General features: G+C 41.3%; 1 protein-coding gene across 1 annotated transcript in view; it reads right to left on the reverse strand.

Annotated features, from left to right (window-relative positions):
* LIN28B (lin-28 homolog B) overlaps positions 1-8,249 on the reverse strand; it is a 150,482-nt gene extending 142,233 nt beyond the window's left edge. Inside the window, exon 1 of the mRNA XM_051855428.2 lies at positions 8,183-8,249. The gene's annotated coding sequence lies outside the window, so the exon portion shown is untranslated. The remainder of the gene's footprint in view (positions 1-8,182) is intronic.
* Positions 8,250-19,316: the final 11,067 nt, after the last annotated feature.

Below are 19,316 nucleotides of genomic sequence, written 5' to 3' on the forward strand. Positions count from 1 at the left end.
TAAGGTAATAAAGACCTGAAGAAATGGTTAAGCCTAAGCATCTTTTAAAAATTTACTTTATTTGAATGGCAAAGAAGTCTCCCATCTGCTTGTTTAATCCACACAGGAATGGTCAGGGCTGGACTGTGGCTGAAACCCTGAACCAGCTGGGAACCAGGAGCTCAGTCCAGGTCTCCTACTTGGGTGGCAGGGACTAAACTACTTGATCTATCACCTGCTGCTTCCCAGGGTGTGCATTAGCAAGAATGCTGGGAACAGGAGCAGAGCCAGGACTTGAACAAAGACACCCTGATGGGGGATGCAGGTGTCCCAAGCAGCAACTGTGTCAAACACCTCCATCCTCGGCATTTTATACTAGGTTTGTTGAAGTGTGGAGAGTCATGGGAAAATATGCTAGGACAGAGGGTATGAGTGAAAGGTGGTAAACTGAAGGAAATTTAGTAAGGCTTATTTGTTCAGATTTCTTTTGGTGTCCTTCTGATTTCAGAAATGAGGTGTTTTCTTTCTCTGCCTACAGGAAAGGTACCTCTCATAAGACCTCCTTCAGGGGACAAGGGAAAGATCAGAGAGTCCTTCCAGCATCTGCATTTCCCAAACTCCTGATGCTTAAATTATTCAGTTGCCAGGATACCATATTTTAGGGTAGTGGGTTCTGAACTCCATCACCTCCAGTGTATGCATATGTATACAAAGGTTGTATGTATTGTGAAACATGGGCAAAGGAGAACTTAAAATAATGTGATAAAATCAAATTGTAATTATATATTTCCCCTACCTTATTGGATTTTTTTTTGCTTATCCTACTTGGACACCACTGGCTTTCAGCATCTTGTCACTGTGGCCACTGCGGGGACAGCAAGCAGTGCCAATCCTGCCCTGCTATTACTTGAGGGCATCGTAAAAATGAAAGAGCAGGCCAGCGCCACGGCTCACTAGGCTAATCCTCCGCACAGCGGCGCCGGCTCACCGGGTTCTAGTCCCGGTTGGGGCGCCGGATTCTGTCCCGGTTGCCCCTCTTCCAGGCCAGCTCTCTGCTGTGGCCCGGGAGTGCAGTGGAGGATGGCCCAAGTGCTTGGGCCCTGCACCCCATGGGAGACCAGGAAAAGCACCTGGCTCCTGGCTCCTGCCATCGGATCAGCGCGGTGCGCTGGCCACAGCGCACCGGCCGCGGCGGCCATTGGAGGGTGAACCAACGGCAAAGGAAGACCTTTCTCTCTGTCTCTCTCTCTCTCACTGTCCACTCTGCCTGTCAAAAAAAAAAAAAAAAAAAAAAAAAACGAAAGAGCACAGATGAATAGGAAAATTATCCCATTTCTAGAAAAACTAAAATCCAAGAAAATGTAGGCACATCAGTAGTGCCTTTTTTTTAATGTTACAAAGTAATAATTATTTTGCCCTGTGAGGACAGGTGCCTGTCCTTTTTTTCTTTGGAATAGACAGACAGTGTGTTAATAGCTATAAAGTATATTGGATAAATAAGTATTTGTACCATTTTCATCTGATTTTCCCAAGTCTTTGAAAAATGAAGGAATTCATTAGCCACATTTTAATTATCTGAAAACTGACATCTTACGTGAGATGAATAAACTTCTAAGTAAAAGAAGTATTGTTCTTTGTGGCACAGCAGATTAAGCCACCTCCTTCGAAGCCAGCATCCCTATAGGAATCCCAGCTGCTCTGCTTCTGATCCAACTTCCTGCTGATGTGGCCTGGAAGCAGCAGGGAATAGCTCAAATAGTTGAGCCCCTGCTGCCAGTGTGGGAGAACAGGATGGAGTTCCTGGCTCCTGGCTTCAGTCAGGTCCAGACCTGGCCCTAGCAGCCATTTGGAAGTGACCCAGCAAATGGAGAGTCTGTCTCTCTCTCTCTCTCTCTCACTGTCTTTCAAATACATAAAAATGTAAACATCTTTAAAAGAAATGAAATAGAACTAGTGTTCAAATTTGGATTGCCTGATGCTCAGTGCATTCTCTATATATTCTCTATATATTCTCTATACATTCTCTATATATTCCAGGGCTTCTTTAGTTTGACATGTTTTGTTTCAGAATTTGACTCACAAGCAAGGATATGTTTCAGCAATTATTTTTGATTTATGAAAAATTTTCACTTGTGAAAAAAATTTTTACATTTTTCCCATTCCAAGGATCTCTTAAATGCTCACATTTTAATCTTACCCTTGTTTGTAATATCTCTCCCTAAAATTTTGTGTATAAACATTTTTACCTTGTTATTCAACCTTTTCCTTCAATTTCATAATTACAAAGTTGTAGCACTTTTTAAATGATTTAAATTCATCCTTTCATGGTTCTTTTCTGTTTTTTTTTTAAACATTTATTCATTTATTTGAAAGTCAAAGTTACACACAGAGAGAAGGAGAGGCAGAGAGAAAAAGAGAGGTCTTCCATCCGCTGGTTCACTCCCCGGTTGGCTGCAACAGCCAGAGCTGTGCTGACCCAAAGCCAGGAGCCAGGAGCCAGGAGCTTCTTCTGGGTCTCCCACATGGGTTCAAGAGCCCAAGGACTTGGACCATCCTGTACTGCTTTACCAGGCCATAGAAGAGAACTGGATCAAAAGTGGAGCTGCCAGGACTCAAATCGGCATCTATATGGGACGCTGGTACTGCAGGTGGTGGTCTTACCCACTACACCACAGCACCAGCCCCTCTTTTCTGATTTTTATGGTGTTCTTACTCCCATCATCCACTAAAAACATTATATCCCATCACCTCTTACTGTTACTCAGTAGAGAAGGGATTTATTTATAGTGTATTGTTGCAAACACCCTGCTGCCATATGGAAAAATGCAACAGAAATAATATTTAAAATAATATCATTAGGGGCCAGCACTATGGCGTAACAGCTTAAGCTACCACCTATGATGCTGGCATCCCATATGGGCACTGGTTCTAGTCCCAGCTGTTCCACTTCTGATCCAACTTCCTGCTCATGCGCCAGTGAAAGCAGCAGTGGGTGTCCTAAGTGCTTGGTCCCCTGCCACCCACATGGGAGACCCAAAAGAAGCTCCTGACTCCTGGCTCCTGGCTTTGGCCTAGCCCAACCCCAGCTGTTGCTGCCATTTCAGGAGTGAACCAGCAGATGGAAGACCTTTCTCTCTGTCTCTCCCACTCTCTGTCTCTATAACTCTGCCTTTCAAATAGATAAAATAAGTCTTTAAAAAATAATATCATGGGCTGGTGCCATGGCTCACTTCGCTAATCCTCCGCCTGCAGCACCAGCATCCCATATAGGCACCAGATTCTGTCCCAGTTGCTCCTCTTCCAGTCCAGCTCTCTGCTGTGGCCTGGGAGGGCAGTGGAGGATGGCCCAGGTGCTTGGGCCCCTGCACCACATGGGAGACCAGGAAGAAGCACCTGGCTCCTGGCTTTGGATCAGTGCAACAGCCATTTGGGAGTGAACCAACAGAAGGAAGACCTTTCTCTTTGTCTCTCTCTCTCTCTCACTGTCTATAACTCTACCTGTTAAATACAAAATAAATAAATAATATCACACAGGGGCCAGCACTGTGGCTCACTTGGTTAATCCTCCACCTGCTGCACCAGCATCCCATATGGGCGGCGGGTTCTAGTCCTGGTTGCTCCTCTTCCAGTCCAGCTCTCTGCTGTGGCCCAGGAGGGCAGTGGAGGATGGTCCAGGTGCTTGGGCCCCTGCACCCGCATGGGAGACCAGGAGGAAGTGCCTGGCTCCTGGCTTTGGATTGGCGCAGTGCTGGCCATGGCAGCCATTTGGGGAGTGAACCAATGGAGGGAAGACCTTTCTCTTTGTCTCCCTCTCTCACTGTCTGTAACTCTTCCTGTCAAATAAAAATATCACTAATAATAATAATATATATTAAATGCTTATTGTTTGCAGCCAGATGCAAGGTCTTTTTAAAAACATTCTGTAGGGACTTTTCACAATATACTAATGATTGCTCTAGAAAGTGATCCAAGGGCTCTGCCCAGTCTACATTTTAATGTAAATATTCCTGGCCTGGCCTACACATAATTAGGTGGCTGGTATCTCTGTATTTGAAAATCAGAAAACTTCTCCACTTTCTCAAGTTGTCATCTGATCAGCATAATGGTTTTTTTTTTTCACTCTTTTTAACAGTGCATTAACCAATCCTTGATTGCACTGCATTGAGTATGTTGACTCTACCACAACTGCCTTGTTATGTCAGAAAGCCTTTTAGAGATTTTTGAATGGCTGCAAAGATCCCTTGTTCCAGAAACAGAAGACAGTTTTGAGTCTTGCCTTGCTTATTTAATGAGTTCAGGGACTTTTTAGCAAACCGTTTCACCTCCTGGAATGTCAGCTTTCTTTTTTTTTTTTTTTAAAGGTTTATTCATTTATTTATTTGAAAGTCAAAATTACAGAGAGAGAGAGAAAAAAAAATCTTCCATTCGTTGGTTCACTTCCCAGATGGCCTCGATGGCCAGGGCTGAGCCAGGTTGAAGCCAGAAGCCAGGAGCTTCTTCCAGTTCTCCCACATAGGTAACAGGACCCAAGTGCTTGGTCCATCCTCCGCTGCTTTCCCCAGGTCATTAGCGAGGAGCTGGATTGGACAAACTGGCACTCATATGGGATGCTAGTGGCACAGGCAACAACTTTACCAGCTATGCCACGTTGGCCTCCTCTACTTTCATATGTATAAAATGGGCAGATGCGTGGTATATTGTAAGCTGTCAGTAAATACTGGTTGATGTTTTCACTTCAAAGTGAACCAACAAAGCACAGGCTGTGCACATTCACCTCATCATTGTAGCTTGCAGGCAGTACCATGCTAGTGTTCCTTCATTGTTTAAGCATTGTAATGTAAGTGGTGGTGTAAGGTAATGAGATTACTTCTTTCAAAAGCAAATTTGAATTTGCCCATCAGATTGAATGTGGTCTAATTTTCAGAACATTTATTCCAGCACTCCTGCTTTGAGCCTCTTTGGCACTCCTCTTCTGAAGGCTTTCAGAAGTGCCCTTTCCTTCCCAAGAAACCCATCATATTGCTTTGTAGTCACAGGACATTCTCTCTTATCTGACATTTCCTTTCCTTGTGTCTCTATGCCTTTCCTCATCTATTACCTTCAGTACCCTAAAGTAATTGCTAAAAATTCTTAGAGTAGGGCTGGGATAACTGGGTGTGTGTGTGTGTGTGTGTGTGTGTGTGTTGGGGAGAGGTGGTTTGACAGAACTGAGACAGGTAGGAGATACGGAAGATTTAATGAAGCAGACCACCATTAGAGAAAGATGAGAGAGCTAATTCAAATCAAAATAAACCATGGAGGGGTGGGTGTTTGGCATAGAGGTTAAGATACTAGTTAAGCCCCCATCCTATATCAGAGTACCTGAACGCTCCGCTCCTGATTCCAGCTTCCTGCTAGTGTGCACCCTGGTGAGTAGCAGATGGTAGTTCAAGTAGTAAGTAGGGGTCCTGTTGTGCATGGGAAATCTGGATTGAGTTGGCTTCAGTCTGGGCCAGTCCAAATCACTGTGGATACTTGAAGAGTGAACCAGTGAATGGGAGCTATTCCTGTCTCTCCCTCTTTCTGCCTTTCAAATAAATGAATACATTTTTAAATGTTGAAGGCATAAAGTACAAAAATGGCAAACATTACTACTGGCAACACCAGATGAAAGTGCAAGGAAAGTAAATATATTTCCCAACTCTGTGTTCAATTCTATGCAAAATTGGCTGCAGTAATTCCCCTCGTTTCCCATGTGGACAATCCGGAGGCAGTTTCTGGCTTCTGGTTTCAGTTCGTTTGAGCCCAGACTATAGGCAGCTATTTGAGGAGTAAATTAGTGGATGGATACTCTTTCCTTGTCTGTCTGTCTGTCTCTCTCTCTCCCTCTCTGACTTTCAAATAAATCAAAATAAATAAATATTTTTAAAAAATAAAAATAAGATCTCTCTGCTAACTTTTGGAGCCCATTTTCAAGTTTTGAGTGCTTGACTCTCCCCTAATAAAAATTCACAGAGGATTCAAGGGTTGTCCCAGAGAATATATCTGTTAAGAAGGGCATCAGATGTATTTCATTGCACCTTATTTTGAAACACCAAAAAATGAAAAGGGGAGGTGGCTTAAACTTCACCAAATTCACACCCAGCTTTTCTTTTTTTAAAAAACTTTTTGACATAAATTATACTAAACTCTTGATTTTTAAAAAGTTGGTATAAATTAATCAGTGAAAAATTCCCAAATGATGATTGCCATGTGGTTATTTCCTTAATTAATCCTCCATAAGAAACTGAAATTGCTGTTATTTTAGACCTACAGACTGAGCCATGGAAGGACAGTGTTAAAGTACAAGTGGTATTTGGTATTTGAGATGCATAGTATTTAAAGTATGAACAAGTTAACTGAAAATATGAGACACAGTTTAAATACAGTGATAGTCATCTTGATTTCCATGTATTAGGGCACAGTATAGTAAGTGTTAACTCAGGGCAGGTGCCAGACCAGACCAGTTTTAAGCAGTCAGCAAAGCTATTCAGAAATAAATCTAGCTGAACACCAGAGTGTATTTATTGTGATCTGATTGAGTAGGTGGAAATTATATTGTAATTCAGCACTTTTCATTTTTGAATAGTGAAAAACAATTCCTAAAATAGGAAGGGGTAGAGGTGAAGAATTAACACGTGGGGCTGGTGCTGTGGTGTAGCGGGTAAAGCTGCTGCCTGCAGTGTAAGCATCCCATATGGGCTCTGGTTTGAGACCTGGCTGCTCCACTTCCAATCCAGTTCTCTGCTATGACCTGGGAAGGCAACAGAAGATGGTCCAAGTCCTTGGGCCCCTGCACCCATGTGGAGACTTGGAGGAAGCTCCTGGCTCCTGGCTTCAGATTGGTGCAAACTCTGGCCATTGCAACCATTTGGGGAGTGAACCAGTACATGGAAGACTCTCTCTCTCTCTCTCTCTCTCTCCCTCCCTCTCTCTCTCTCTCTCTCTGTGTGTGTGTGTGTAATTCTTCCTTTCAAATAAATAAATAAATCTTAAAAAAAAAGAATTAACACGTGTAATCTGTACAGGGTGCCAGACTCTACTCTTAGCATTTGTATACATTATCTCATTAATATAAGAAATCTAAGAAGTGAGCAAAAGCATTTCCATTTGCAAAGAGGATTCTAAGGCAACTAACTTTCTGGTTCTTAAAGTGTGTCCCACAAATCACACAAAAGTGAAGTAGAGAGCTTAATAGAAGTTTAAATCCCTCAACTCAGATTCCCCTGCGTCATAATTACTGGTGCACTTTCAAAAGAACTGATGTATTCAATTATATGAAAATTATTAAGCCACATGAGAGTTTTCTGTTTTGGTAGGTGAGGTTAAAGTCATTGGTCAGGGGTCAGGCTGGTGGCATAGAGATTAAGCTCCACTTGCAGTGCCAGCATCCCATATAGGTGTTGGTTCAAGTCCTGGCTGCCCCACTTCTGATCCAACTCCTGCTAATGCTACTGGGAAACAGTGGAAGATGGCCCAAGTGCTTGGGTCCCTGCACCCACCTGGGAGACCTGAAAGAAACTTATGGCTCTTGGCTTCATTTCAGCCCAGTTTGGCTGTTGTGGCCATTTGGGGAGTATACCAGCAGGTGGAAGACCTCTGTTTGTAACTCTGCCTCTCAAACAAATAAATCAATCTTTTTAAAAAAATAAAGTCATTGGTCAATCCAATTCTCTTCACGACAGATTTCCTTAATGATCAATGGCAACATCTACAATTACAGTTCTGTGTCATAAAAAATACTGATTTTTTTAATCTGCAAATAAATACAGCATAATAAAGAGGGAAGAGATCAATATTCTAGGCTTTAGCATCTGCCCAATCTTTTCCTCAATAGACTGTCAGGGATAACATCAAAAGTAATTGCTAGTGTGTAGTTATTTTGCTTTCCTATTTCAGTATCTTTTTTCTACCTACTTTTTTATTCTACATCAATTTTTCTTCTTCCTTCACTAACAGTGCCTTGGATTTGTCACTAGTTTCTGGCCATATTGGGCGATGTGTTAAGTAACACGCCCTTTTCCTTTTCCCAGGTCTGAACCAATTAAATTATTTATATAGAGGTCAGAAACAGAAGGAAATTGAAACTAAAAAGGCTATATTTGAGAACTAGGGCTTAGATCAACAATCAGTCAAGCTTCCTAATACTTCTCAACAAGTCTAGACCTTGGGATAACCCACTTACCTGGCATCGCTGCTTCAAACTCGTCAAGCCCAGAGAGTTGTAATAGAGACAAGCAACCTCCAGCCATGTTTCTAGAAGACATGTTTAGGTTGGGTATGGGTATTAAGACAAGTGAATTAGGACATATTTAGATTATTTCATTTCTAGATACAAAACTGTTTCTAGTTCCTAGTGGGAACCTAAGTAAAATTTAGTTAACATCAGAGCCAGGGGCAGGGTGATAAGGCCTGGCAGAAATGTAGGAAGTTTGTACCTCTACTGCTTAAATTCATGCTCTCTCTCCCAATTAATATTTAAGAATACAGTTAAGATGATGCCATAACAAGGGAAAGCATTTGGCCTAGTGGATAAGATACCAGCTGGGACAACCACTTCTCATATCATAGTACTACAGTAGTAGCTCTGGCTCCTGATTCTAGCTGCCTGCTGAAGCAAACACTGGGAAGCAGTAGTTGATAGGTCAAGTGATTGAGCTCCGGCAACCATGAGGGAGACCTGGATTGAGTTCCTACTTCTTGGCTTTGGACTGGGCCAGCCCTAGCTGTTGCAGGCATTTGAGGAATAAACCAAAAGAAGGGAGCTAGCTATGTCTGTCTGCCTCCCTTTGTCTCTTTCCCACTTTTTCTTTCTCAGCATCTAGAATAATAAAAATAAATAAATAAAAATATAATGAGGGGTGAGTGTTGTGGCACAGGAGGTTAAGCCATCACTGAGATGCTTGCATCTCATACGAGAGTACCTGCTAATGTGCACCTTAAACATTTGATGGGCCGAGCACTTGGACTGCTGCCACCATGTAGGAGACCATAGCAGTTCCTGGCCCCTGGCTTTAGCTTGGCCCAGCCCTGGCTGTTGTAGGAATTTGGAGAATAAATGAGTGGATGGAAGATCTCTCTCTCTCTCTGCCTTTCAAATAAATACTCTAAAAGAGAGAAAGAATGTGTCATTACAGACCCCTGATTAACCAACCTTGCTTGAAATTTCAGCTTGCCTGAAAAGATTCAACATATAATGTAAAGCCATAATTAATTATATGAATTAATTATATAATCCACTGGGAATTACTGTACAGCTCAAGGAGTTGCATAGTGGTCTTTGGAAATGCAAATGCCCGGGCTTCAATGCCTGTGACTCTTAATTGAATTCTGTAAGAAAACAGAGCCAGGGACCCCTCCGCTGCTTCCTGTTACACTTGATGATATCATAATAAAGCAAGTATGGGATTTCCCTAAAGTTAGAAGGCCCCTATGACTGGGTTTTTTTTTTTTTTTTTTTTTAATATTGTTGACCATATGATAGGGAGTCTTGGCTGAAAGAGTATAACACAAGGTTCACAAAAGTAGTGACAAGGGTCAGTCAGTTTCAGATAGAGCTTCCAAAAATGATATGCAGAGATGAGTTTAACTGTCCTGTTGTCATATAATTTATCCTTTGGTAGATAAAGGAGATAGGAACAACTTATTTCAATAACAGAATTAAGAAGGGTGATAATAGCTAACAGTTATTGAGTGCTTATTATTTCCCAAGAACTCTATTATACAGTTGATCTTTACCATACAATCATGACATAGGTATTAGTATATTTCTTATTTTATAATAAACTGAGACTTGAATTAGGGGTGGAGTGAGTAAGTAATGTTCATGGACACTCAGCAAGTAGGTCTTAAGCTACAATTTAAACTCAGGGAAATTCTCCAAATATTAAGAGTACAAAATCCAATATGTCAGGTGGGAAGAGACTTAATTGGGGAAGATATTTAAATATGAACTGTTCTCAAAAGACTAGTACCTTACCTAGGACACTGTAAGCCCTTCTTGAACGTGCATATGTGTGAGTGTGTGTGTGTGTATGTGTGTGTGTGAGAGAGAAAGAAAAAACCAATGAGTTTAGGAGAAGGTAATGGCCAGGATCACATTTTATGTGGAGTCTGTGTTTTCCTTTGCTGTTCTTCTGGTTTGAAGAGAAACAGAAGGGAGGCATGCTAGCAGCCAATTTTCAGAATAGAGGGAAGCCAAATCAGCAAGTGAGAGAAGTGCCAAGAACTCAAGTCCTAGAGATTATGGTGGATTCAGGCATAGATAGCCAGGGTAATTAGGATATGCAAGTAATTAGCCAGAGCTAATTAGTTGACAACAGACTTCTAGCCTAAGCTCTGAAAACCTAAAGTTACAAAGCAGATGAAACAGCTAAAGTAAGGCTTTAGATATTAAAGCTGCCCCCAAAGTAGAACACACAAATTGAGTGAAGCAGCAAGCATGATTGTGAACAAGTCCAACATACTGGAAACGGAAGATTTCTATTTGTCTTAAAGGTAGCAAGGAAAACCAAAGATTAATCATTGATAAATGTTAATATTTACTTTGACAGGGTTGTGACTTGTACCTAAAAAAGGTAACATTTCCTTTATATCACTGTTATCTTTTTCACATCGTATAATGAATAATTTACAGTACTATTTTAATACATAGGTTTTTTAAGGTTGTTATTTATTTATTTGAGAGGCATTTTCCATGGCCAGGGCTGGGTGAGACCAGAGCCATCCAGGAACTCAATCCAGATACCGGACATGGGTAGCAGGAACCCAACTACTTGAGCTATCACCACTGCTTCACAAGGTCTGCATTGGTTGGAAACTGGAATCAGAAATCAGAGGTGAAATTCAAACAAAACACTCTGGCATGGGACTCAGTGCTTTAACTACCAGGCTAACCACCTGCTGTTGTACATATTTTGATTTAAACACTCCTCAAATTTAATAGAGCTAACTTTTGGACCTCAAAGTCTATCATAAACAAATTCTCGCTAGGATGTTGTAGCTTTTAAGTAATGGGACAACCAGGTGGATGGGAAATGGAGAGGTTATTGTTTGTTATTAATATACCTAATGCAAAGCTGAAAGCAGGTTACAAAGCTTCCTTTTTGCTTGGAGTCCCAGAATTCTTTGGGGGAAAGCCTTGGAGCTAACAGCTAGGTCCCTGTAATTTGAAATTTGTAATTTGAAATCCACCCAGCTGCTATGAAGAATGGGAATGGGAATGGGACTTAATGCATCAGAAAGTGAAATAATTTACCTTATAGTTAAAGAGAGGTTCTTGCCGGCACCGCCGTAGCTCAATAGGCTAATCCTCTGCCTGCGGCACCAGCACACTGGGTTCTAGTCCCGGTTGGGGCACCGGATTCTGTCCCGGTTGCTCCTCTTCCTGTCCAGCTCTCTGCTGTGGCCCAGGAGTGCAGTGGAGGATGTCCCAAGTGCCAAGTGCTTGGGCCCTGCACCCCCATGGGAGACCAGGAGAAGCACCTGGCTTCTGCCTTCGGATCAGCACGGTGCACCGGACGCGGCGGCCATTGGAGGGTGAACCAACAGCAAAGGAAGACCTTTCTCTCTCTCTCTCTCTCACTGTCCACTCTGCCTGTAAAAAAAAAAAAAAAAAAAAAAAAGAGAGAGAGGTGCTTCCTAGTCAACAGGGAAAGGATTTGCTTTTCAATTTTTTCTCATTTGTTCAAGTAGGGCAGATTTATCTGTCTTCAAGTTCATGTTTCAACCCTGTCATCACCACTCTGATTGAACCCATTAAATGAGTTTTTTTTTTTTAATTTCAGTTACTGTACAAAAGCGCTTCAAAGTGTTCAGAAAACTGGATTAAAATATGTTTATTTTGGTGGAAAAATTTTGAGATCCATGCATGGTATTTTTAGAGGACATGCTTTCCAAGAACATTTTTTTGAAGTTTTTTTTTTAAGATTTATTAATTTTACTTGAAAGAGTTACAGAGAGGCAGAGAGAGAGAGAGACAGACAGACAGACAGAGACACAGAGAGAGAGAGAGAGAGAGAGAGAGAGAGAGAGAGATCTTCCATCTGCTGATTCACTCCCCAAATGGCTGGAGCTGGGCCAGTCCAAAGCCAGGAGCCAGGAGCTTCTTCCAGGTCTTCCATGTGGGTACAAGAGCCCAAGGACTTGGGCCATCTTCTACTGCTTTCCCAGGCCATAGCAGAGAACTGGATCAGAAGTGGAGCAGCTGAGACTCAAACCAACACCCATATGGGATGGCGGCACTGCAGGTGGTGGCTTAACCTGCTATGCCACAGCTCCAGACCCCCCCATGAACACTTTGAAAACCCTAGATTTTTTTTCAGTTTTCTACTTTTCTTTTGATTCCTTTCCAAACTTTTGTTTCTTTTCTGAGACCTACCTACCTACCTACCTTTCTTTCTTTCTTTCTTTCTTTCTTTCTTTCTTTCTTTCTTTCTTTCTTTCTTTCTTTCTTTCAGATAATTCCAACATCAAATTCATCTCAGTGTTGGTATCAGTTAATTATCTTTTCTCATCTAAGTTGTGACGTCTTTGGCTTTTAGTATGATAGGTGATTTTCTGTTGTATTGTGGACATTTCGGTTATGATGTTAGGAATTTCTGAGTCCATTTTTTTGAAAGTACTATGAAACATTTGTTTCCTTTTTTAAAAAATAACTTAATTTTATTTATTTGAAGGCATACCAGCAGAAAGAGACAGAGACTCATTCATCCTCTGATTCATTGCCAAATACCCAAAACATCCAGGGCTGGGCCAGGACAAAACCAGAGAGCCTGGAACTCTGTCTTAGTACCCCACACTGGTGGCAGGGGCTCATCTGCTTGAGCCATCACCTGCTGCCTCCCAGGATGTGTATTATCAGGGAGCTATAACCGAATCAGAGTAAGGACTCTAACAAACACTCTGATTTGGGATGCGGGCATTCCAAGTGGCATCTTATCCACTGTGCCACAATGCCCAACCCCTCTGAATACTATTTAAATCTGTTAGCTAGCAGTTATTCTGTTTTAGTTCAGCATTCAGATCATTTTCTATGTGAAGACCATATTTTCAATGGCAATTTAATTTTCAAAACTTTTGTTGTGCTAGTTTGGTTTGCTTGGTTCCTCTGATGCCACTAGAGTTTCTATTGATCACTGAAGTTGCCATATATGGGCACAAAATTTACTTCCTCAGTCCAGGCCACTGGTGTCTCCAGGTGGGAGAAGGAAATCTCAAGTCTCCAGGGGTGAAAAGTGGTTCCCCGGGGCCACTTGTTGTCAAAGAATCTTCTAATATGCCCTTCTTGCCAGTATCATCTGGCCAGCCTGGTGGTGTTGGCAAAACTTCTTTTCAATATAGGGGAGAAATAAGCCTACCTAGGCCATCCTCTGATTCTAGGCTAGGGTTTAGAAGACATTAGGACTGTTAATATTTTTGTTGAGGATTTTTGCATCTATGTTCTTGAGAGATACTGCTCTATAGTTCTCTTTCCTTGATGTCTTTGTCTGGCTTTGGTATTATGATAATTCTGGCCTCACTGAATGAGTTGGAAAGTATTTCCTCTGCTTCCATCACCTGGAAAAGTTTGTAGAGAGGCAGGTATTGTGGTGCAGGGGAGTAAAGCCATGACTTAGAATACCACATCCCTTTCAGAGTGCACGGGATCAAGTCCATCTCTGTTGCTCAACCAGCTTCTTGCTAATGTGCCTGGGAGGCAGCAGATGATGGTCCAAAGGTTTTCTGCCACCCACATGGAAGACACAAATGAAGCTTCCAGATCCTGGCTTCAGCCTGTTCAAGACCTGGCTGGTGCAGGCATTTGGGGACCGAACCAGTAGGTGGAAAATTTTTCTCTCTCTCTCTCTTTTTCTTTCTCTCTCTGCCTTTAAATAAATAAATAAGTAAGTAAAACTCTAAACAGAATTGGCATAATTTCTCCAAAAGTGGCAGAATTCATCAGTGAATCCATCTGGGCCTGATAATTTCTGTTGTGCAAATTATTGATTTAATTTAATTAATATATATGGCCTATTCAGATAGCCTGTTTCTCCTTGTATGAGTTTTAGCAAATTGTATCTTTCAAGATATTTGTCCATTTCATCTAAATTTGTAAGCATGGAGTTGTTTGTAGTCAGCAAATGCAATACAATGATGCACAAAGACAATTAATTCTAGACAGTGGCCTGGTCTGCAAGGTTGGCTCAACATTTGAATATCAGCTAATAAAATCCATCAAAGCAACAATCTAAAGAAGATTCACATGATTCTATCAATTGATAAAGCATTTGACAATCCAATAGCCATTCTAGATAAAAACTCTTAGAAAACTAGAAATAGATGGAAAGTTTCTTGATAAAGAATATCTACAAAAATCCTATAACTAACATCATATTTAATAATGAGAAACTCAAAGCTTTCCTACAAACAAACAAGACAAGGATGTCCCCTCTCTCTGTTTCTTTTCCATATCATATTGGAAGGACTACCTAATGCAGTAAGACAAGAAGATGAAGTAAGAGGTATACAGGTTTAGGAAAAATAAAAACTTTTTTTTAGATGATATGATTATCTATAGAAAATTGGAAACAATGGACACTAATGAGCGATTATGGCAAGTTTGCATTATTCAAGGTTAATATACAAAGGTAAGTCATTTTTCTATAGCTTATTATAGCTTATTATAGCTTATTAGAAGTGAGCAAGTGGAAATTTAAATTAAAAGCACAATGCCTGGGCTGGTGCTGTGGTGGAGCGGGTAAAGCCACCACCTGCAATACCAGCATCCCATATGGGTGCTGGTTCGAGTCCCAGCTGCTCCACTTCCAATCCAGCTGTCTGCTATGGCCTGGGAAGGCAATGGAAGATGACTCAAGTCCTTGGGCCCCTGCACCCATGTGGAAGACCTGGAAGAAGCTCCTGGCTCCTGGCTTCAGATAGGCGTACCTCTGGCCATTTTGGGCATTTAGAGAGTGAGCCAGCGGATGGAAGACCTCTCTCTTTGTGTCTCAACCTTTCTCTATAACTCTTTCAAATAAATAAATCTTTTTTAAAAAATCACAATACCATTTACATTAGCACCTAAAAATAAAATATATAGGTATAAGTCTAACAAAATTCACACAGTCTCTATAAGGAAAACTGTAAAGTTTTGATGAATGAAATAAAAGAAAGACTAAATAAATGGAGACATATCCCATGTTCATGAATATAAGGCCTCAATATGGTCAAAATGTCAGTTCTTTGGGGTCAGTATTATGGTGCAGAGGGTTAAGTCTGTGTTCCAGTTCAAGTCCTGGCTACACTGCTTCCAGTGCAGCTCCCTGCTAATGTGCTTAGGAAAGCAGCTGATGATGGCCCACATACTTGGGTCCCTACTACCCAAGTGGAATACCCTGATGGAGTTCCTGGCTGCTGGCTTTGGTCTGGCCAAGCCCTGGCTGTTATGGAAGTGATTTAGGAAGTGATTCAGCAGATGGAGTATCTCTCCCTCTCACTCTCTCTTACCCTCTTCATATGTCTCTATCATTTTGACTTTCAAATAAAATAAATAAATATATTTTTAAAAATGTTGGTACTTCTCAACTGCTCTATAGATTCAAAGCTATACTAGTCAAAACCCTGGCAAGTTATTTTGTGGATATTAACAATATGATTACAAAATTTACAGAGGGAGGCAGAAGACCCAGAATAGCCAGCACAGAACTAAAAGAGAATGAAGTAGGAAATCAGACACCACCTAACTTCAAGACTTACTGTGAAGCCATAATAATCAATCAAAATATTTTCTTATTATTTACAAATAGCCTGTCTATACTCAAATTTCAAATATATCAAATTTTTATTTGCTGCTGATTCGTTTTTAAAACTTTAAGATTATTGAAATGAAATAAGCTTATTTTTAAGATTAGAACATGCTAGACTATTTAACTGATAAGTTAAATTTTCAGAGTTAAGGGTTTGGTATATTCTTTTCCAAATTGCTAAGAAAGCATTCTCTTATTTGAGGTAATTTTTAAACACTTGGTATTTTTTTTTTTAATTTGAGAAGCAGAGAGACGTAGAGATGGAGGACAGACAGAGACAGAGAGATTGCTCATCTGGTTATCTCCCCCAAATGCCCAAAATGATGGGACTGAGCCAGGCAGAAGCTAAGAGTGGGTAACTCAGTCCAGGCCTCCCACATGAGTGGTGAGGACTCCATTACTTGAGCCATCATTTGCTGCCTCCCAGGGTGCTCATCAGCAGGAAGCTGGAATTGAGAGTCAGACCCTGGGCTCAAAACCCTGGTGCTCTGATGTGGGATTCAGGTGTCCTAGTGCATCCTAACTAGGTTTGAACTGCTAAGCCAAATGCTGACCCCTGAGATAATTTTGTAGAGTTGTAGGAAATAAGTCAGGGTGATAAAGTTCCCACTATAACCTTTCATTTGAAAATGGAAGCCTAATCTCAGGCAAGGAAAGATAAGACTCTGTGGGGGAAAAAAGTCCTACATGGAGGATCTCTGTGAGATCTTAGAGGAAAAGAAGAGTCATCAAAGAAGGAGACTCTCATCTCTGAAGGGAGAGGAGAACATCCTCTTTGTTTATGGCCATATCCAAATACCGATGGAGTCTAGGGTCACAAAAGGCCTCCATAGCCCTGGCAGCCCACGACAAGAGCCTCGGATGATTACTGACATCATAAAAAAAGAGTGTTAATTGTTAAAGGAAGAGTAGTCACTGTGCACCTGCTCCCCAGATAGGACCTCTGTCCCTATTGAATTGCAATATGAGAATGGACTGCACATTCTCTCCCCAAGTACTCTATATGTTGTGTGTGGGCATGGAGGCAAATTGTTGAAATCTATGATTAGCATAGAGTTGGTCCTCTGTATATAAAGTCATACTAAAAATGAACCATAATGAAGAAGGAGATGGGCGAGGGAATGGGAGGTGGGATGGGAGCGGGGTAGGGGGCATGGGGGAAAGAACCACTGTATTCCTAAAGTTGTATCTATGTAAAAATGCATTCATTAAATTAAAAAAAGAACTGTCACAGATTAAAAAAAAGAAAAGAAAATGGAAGACTGAAAGCATGGAGAGGCAAAGATCAAGCCTCCTTGAGCCCATTCCCCCAGCACAGATGATCTGTTGTAGTGGACCCTGTGGCCACTAGCTACCTTATTGAAAAGTCTCTAATCTGGCTCCCTGACCATAGGGAGAGAGCTCTGGAGAGTAGGAGAGAGGGGATTATATATTAGGAACCAAATTTCTGACAGAAGAGTAAAATGATTAAATGCAGAAAAAGGTAACTTGGCTCACTCACAAATGAAACAAACAAAAAAGACAAAAAGAAAACAGTTAACAAATCATGGAGTTTCACACTAAGTAATTTTTCCCCAAACTATGTGACTCACCTTGAAGATAAAGACTACACCAACACCCCAGGACATCCCATTAAATAAAAAAGATAGGAAATTTTTTATCATTTGACAAAACTCTACAGTGGTAGATGATTTTTAACGTTTAATGTCCTGTTACTGTGACTACCTGCATCTCAGATTTTCATCCACTCCCCCTTAAGCAAATAGAAGACTGACTAAAGAATAAAAGGAATAAAAATGAAATCTTCAGCTCACATTTTAAGTTAAGGATTTTAATGTCCCCAAATAAATAAGGAAAAAAACCAGCAGGATGATTCCATCAACACTATATTTTAGGCCGGCGCCACGGCTCACTAGGCTAATCCTCCACCTTGCGGCGCTGGCACATCTGGTTCTAGTCCCGGTCGGGGACCCGGATTCTGTCCCGGTTGCCCCTCTTCCAGGCCAGCTCTCTGCTGTGGCCCGGGAGTGCAGTGGAAGATGGCCCAAGTGCTTGGGCCCTGCACCCCATGGGAGACCAGGATAAGTACCTGGCTCCTGGCTTCGGATCAGCACGGTGCACCGGCCGCAGCGTGCCGGCCGCGGCGTGCCGGCCGCGGCGGCCATTGGAGGGTGAACCAACGGCAAAGGAAGACCTTTCTCTCTCACTGTCCACTCTGCCTGTCAAAAAGTAAAAAAAATAAAAATAAAAAAATACTGTTTAAAAAAAACACTATATTTTGACAAATGAAACATCCACATGGGGCCTGTAAATGCTGGAACAAAAATAGAGTGAAATAAAGATTGTAAATTATAATGAAGAGCACACTTTGGAAGAAAAGAATTTTATATAATTGCTTTGATTTTCAAGGAGATGAAAGAAAGTCTGCTTTACAAAACAAGAAAAGACACTGTCAAACAACCCTGACTCTATCTCAAATTATCCACATAGTCTTTACTAAAACAAATAAGCCCAAAAAAGTTCTTCAAAAACTTTTTTCCTTAAAAGATAAATGAAAATAAATGTTCAAGTTTTGTAGGAAAGGACTAGTGATGCACATTTAATCTTTTAAAACACATAATTGAACTTAAATGGTAACTGGTTGGAGAACAGGATATAAAACTTATTGAAGGAAAATCAGTGTATCATCATAACCCTTTAACTGTTAACAGTCTAGGACAAAATTCTCAGAGCATGCAAACAAAAAGTGGAGTTAGTGCCTGTGTCAAAGGAACACACACTAGATATGTTAATTCTATGATGTGACTATTGTTTTTATTTTTTAAATAAGAATAAAAACCATCTTTATTCTCTAAACTTAAGTTCAGATGATGCAAGAAACAGGGGCTACCTAGCTACAGAGTGCTATAGAACCTCAGATAAAAGAGAGATCCACCTATGGAAGCATCTAATGACTTAACAAATTCTATTGTTTCATTTTGGACTCTGATCAAAACCATGCCAGTCAGCTGAGCCAAGTGTGTGCATTCCTCACTGGACCCCAGACAGCTTCCTAATGGTTCATTAGGCAGCTAATTGGACTTGTATTACTGTCAGCCACAGACTCACAGGTCCCACCCTATGGACTCACCTTTGGTGTGATCCCTGCTGTTGGTACATTTCACTTTGTGTTTGTACTCAGGCTCTGCTCAACAGGAATTTTTGTGTTCTAGGAAAAAAAATGTATTTTAAGCAGCCTGTTACTGCATTGGTTTTGATTTGCTTTGTTGAACATGCTTCAAAGAGGAGTAACAAGGAATTCCATTGCTTAAATCCAAAGGAGAAACTGGTGTGGATGTTGAGGCACAGCAGGTTAAGCCACCTCTTGGGATGCCCACATCTCATATTGGAGTGCCTGAGATCAGCTCCTTGTCTGCTTCTGATCTAGCCTCCTGCTACTGCACCTAGGAAGCAGCAGGTGTTGGTCCAAGTACTTGGGTCCCTGTCACTCATGTCAGAGACCCAGATGGAGTTCCAGGCTCTTGGCTATGGCCT

This window comes from Oryctolagus cuniculus, chromosome 5 (genome assembly GCF_964237555.1).
Source record: "Oryctolagus cuniculus chromosome 5, mOryCun1.1, whole genome shotgun sequence".
Taxonomy (NCBI): Eukaryota; Metazoa; Chordata; class Mammalia; order Lagomorpha; family Leporidae; genus Oryctolagus; species Oryctolagus cuniculus.